The sequence below is a fragment of the Eschrichtius robustus genome, chromosome 10 (genome assembly GCF_028021215.1).
Source record: "Eschrichtius robustus isolate mEscRob2 chromosome 10, mEscRob2.pri, whole genome shotgun sequence".
Lineage (NCBI taxonomy): Eukaryota > Metazoa > Chordata > Mammalia > Artiodactyla > Eschrichtiidae > Eschrichtius > Eschrichtius robustus.
Genome location: NC_090833.1, coordinates 10,191,864 through 10,195,523, shown reverse-complemented (window position 1 = coordinate 10,195,523; position 3,660 = coordinate 10,191,864). Strand labels below are relative to the sequence as shown.

The window sequence follows — 3,660 nt, the reverse complement described above, 5'->3', positions numbered from 1 at the left end:
AGAGAAAACCACTTTGCTCACACGATTTCAATCCAGCAGGGCATAGTGGCCCCAGTCACTCCTTGTTTCATTTAGCTGATAATCTTTTATTGTATCAGGAGACTCTCGCAGAAGCACCGTGTCTTTACAGGCCTGAGGCCTCCCCAAACAGCTGGGCCGGGCCTCCTGAGGAAGCGTGTGCTCCCCCATCCTGGGCACCCTCCCCTTGCTGCAGGTGGCAGTGCCGGGTGCCCAGAGAGGTGGGTGCTCAGGTGCCAGGACACCGGGGAAGGGACAGGGAGTGGCTGTCCCTGGCTGCAGGGCACAGGCAGGGCCTCGGCGGGGGTGGAGCGGCTACACTTCACCTCTGGGGACCAGGCCTCAGGGGCCAACCCAGGGAGGCTCGGCAGCCAGGGAGGCCACAGGCAGAACTGCAACTGAGGCATCTTTCATTCATTCATTCATTCATTCAGTCACTCCACAAATATTTTGAGCCTTCCCTGTGCCAGACTCTGAGAATCATGGGTGAGGAGACAGACAGACAGACAGGTCCTGCCCCCCTGGAGTGACAGCCTCTCCTCCAGTAGTTAGCCTTTGTCTCACTGTGTCACCTGATTGAACTTTCCTGCTCTTGTACCGTCTTCTCTGACTCACGCATAATTCCGTTCTTTGTTCCCACTTGGTTTTTATTTCATGTGTATTATCAATTACAGAAGCCAAGATATTAATTTAATAATACTTAGAAATATTAGAAGCTGACAGAGTATTCTAAAAATAAGTAAAAACAAGTCTTCACATCAAAGAGGGACACGATTGGATAAAGGTAATGAAAATCCATCAATCTTGGGGTCAGGAGAGAAAATCAGCCAACATTAAGATACTAGGTAATTACTTCATCCAATTATTCATTACTTATTTATTAAATTATTTACTTATTATGTTTCCACTAATTATCCAATATTTATGATTTTTTCCGTTATTCCTTTCATCTTGCCTTTTTACATCATTGCCTTTTTAAAAATAATGTATTTTATCTTATTTTAATTAATTAATTAATTAATTAATTTTTGGCTGCGTTGGTTTTCATTGCTGCATGCAGGCTTTCTCTAGCAGCGGCGAGCGGGGGCTACTCTTCGTTCCGGTGAGCGGGCTTCTCATTGTGGTGGCTTCTCGTGTTGTGGAGCACGGGCTCTAGGTGTGCGTGCTTCAGTAGTTGTGGCACGCGGGCTCAGTAGTTGTGGCTCGTGGGCTCTAGAGCGCAGGCTCGGTAGTTGTGGCTCACGGGCTTAGTTGCTCCGCGGCATGTGGGATCTTCCCGGACCAGGCCTCGAACCTGTGTCCCCTGCCTTGGCAGGCAGATTCTTAACCACTGCGCCACCAGGGAAGTCCCCATCATTGCCTTTTTAGTATTAAACTTATTATGTATTAATAACTTTCTCACACAAAGTTCTTTGAGTTTATAAATCTTATCTATTGTTCAACCTGGGGCACCAGGGAAATCCCCATCATTGCCTTTTTAGTATTAAACTTATTATGTATTAATAACTTTCTCACACAAAGTTCTTTGAGTTTATAAATCTTATCTGTTGTTCAACCTGGGGCACCAGGGTATTTTGTATTCTCACTGGGGTTTAATAAACTTCATGCAAATAAAGATTTGGTTCTGATTTCTTCAACACATTTCTTGTTTTATATTTTTCTCAAATTTTCCTTATATTGAAGTTAATTATAGACTTACAGGAAGTTGGGGAAATAGTATGGAGAGTCTGGGGTACCCTTCCCCCCAAAATTCCCACCAAGGTAATATCTTGCGTGGCTGTGATACAATATCAAAACAGCAGGGTAGGCAGGTCTGAGCAAGTTTAGGATTGGATAGTTTGGATAATTTCGAATTGCCTTTGTGCTCCTGTGCCTCATTCCTGCTCTGCATCCCTTGACAAATTGTACCTGCCTTGCAGGGTCCTCAGGGGACCCCTCAGCATCGCCAGGATGGTCAGGAGAGAGTGTGGGTGAATCTGACAGGACCCTGACTGCATTCATTGTGGGCCTTCTCTGCTGGCAGGTGCTGCAGAACATTATGGCGGCCAGACAGCCAAGGTTCTTGTCTTCCCACGCCTGCTCTGGATTAAGCCCCAGACTCTGGGGCTTTCTGGTGGGAGGTGGTTAAACACCCTTTGTTATGGGCTGAAATGTGTCCCCGTGGAATTCATACATTGGAGTCCCAGCCCCCGTACCTTAGAATGTGACTGTATTTGCAGGTAGGGTCTGCAAAGAAGTAATTAAGTTAAAATGAGGTCATTAGGGTGGGCCCTGATCCAACATGGCTGTTTAAGAAGAGGAAATTAGGACACACACAGAGGGATGACCACGTAAAAACACAGGGAGAAGGGGGCCATCTACAAGCCAAGGAGAGGGACTTTATAAGAAACCAACCCTGCTGATACCTTGATCTTGCACTTCTAGCCTCCAGAATGGTGAGAAAATAAATTTCTTTTGTTTAAGCCACCCAGTCTGTTGTACTTTGTTATGGCAACACTAGTAAACGAACACTCTCCAATATGTTAATCTGCATTTGGGGGAGTGAGGGGGACCACCCCCAGGAGCTGATACCAGATTAAACACAAGACACCCAGTTAAATTTGAATTTCAGATGAACAACGAATAATTTTTTGGCATATATTGAATGGGACATACTTATACTAAAAAAATTCAATGTTTATCTGAAATTCAAATTTAACTGGGTGTCTTGTATTTTCATTTGCTACAACTGGCCACCCAGCCTTAGAACTAAGGCAGTGGCTCCCACCAGGACAGCGGCTCAAGGACACACAGACCAGCCCTTGCTGCCCAGAGGGAGTGAGAGCTGGAGGCTGCTTCCCAGGCCTGAGCCACTCTTCCCAAACGGTTCCCATCTCCCGCACAAACATATTTATTCGGCTTGATGGCAAACAGATTATGCTTGTCCCAGGAAGGGCAGCTCGAAAGAGAAAACCTTGAAGTCTGGGAAATAATGATGAGGGCAGTTAAAGTGCATAAGACCCTTCCGAGAGATAACGTCAGGGTGAGTTACAGGCCCGATAAGGAACTGGGGGCTCACAGAGGGGGCTCAGAAAGGTCGCCCAGTGGCACGCAGAAGACCAGGAATCATAAATATGGGGCAAGATGCCCAGCTGGGGTCGCTGGGGTGAAAATATTGGGGTCATTCCAAAAACAATTATCCTGCTTGGTTTGCTCTTCAGGTCCTGTAAATCTTTCACCTTTTATAAAAGATTTCTGGGGAAAGAAGCACTTTGGAAGCTTTAACTGATTTTTGTGGCCAGTTCTTGGTGGTTCTGCTAAAAGAAAACAGGCAAAAGGGAAAAAGTAATTACCCAGCATTCTCAGGGGCACAGGGATGGGCTGACTGGCTTCTTCTTATTCCTGGGAGAGACTAGGCTGCCCTGGGTTTTGACTCACTCCATTTGGAGTCTGGTCACAGTTTAACGATTATTTTTGCTTGTTTGTTTAGAATCCAGTCACAGTGGGGCTCTTGGTACCCAGTGGATGCTGCTTTTTGGGGCACATGTGGCAGCTGTGTGGTGGCCATCTTGTCTGGTGTGGTGGCCATCTTGAGTGTCGAGGCAGCCATCTTGAGTGTCGAGGCAGCCATCTTGAGTGTCGAGGCAGCCATCTTGAGTGGTG

The 3,660-nt window shown here is 46.5% G+C and overlaps 1 non-coding gene across 1 annotated transcript; it reads left to right on the top strand.

Moving 5' to 3' along the window:
* Positions 1–3,198: 3,198 nt before the first annotated feature.
* Positions 3,199–3,315, top strand: LOC137771077 (U5 spliceosomal RNA). The gene has a single exon (XR_011075293.1). It is a non-coding gene; the product is annotated as a U5 spliceosomal RNA (small nuclear RNA).
* Positions 3,316–3,660: the final 345 nt, after the last annotated feature.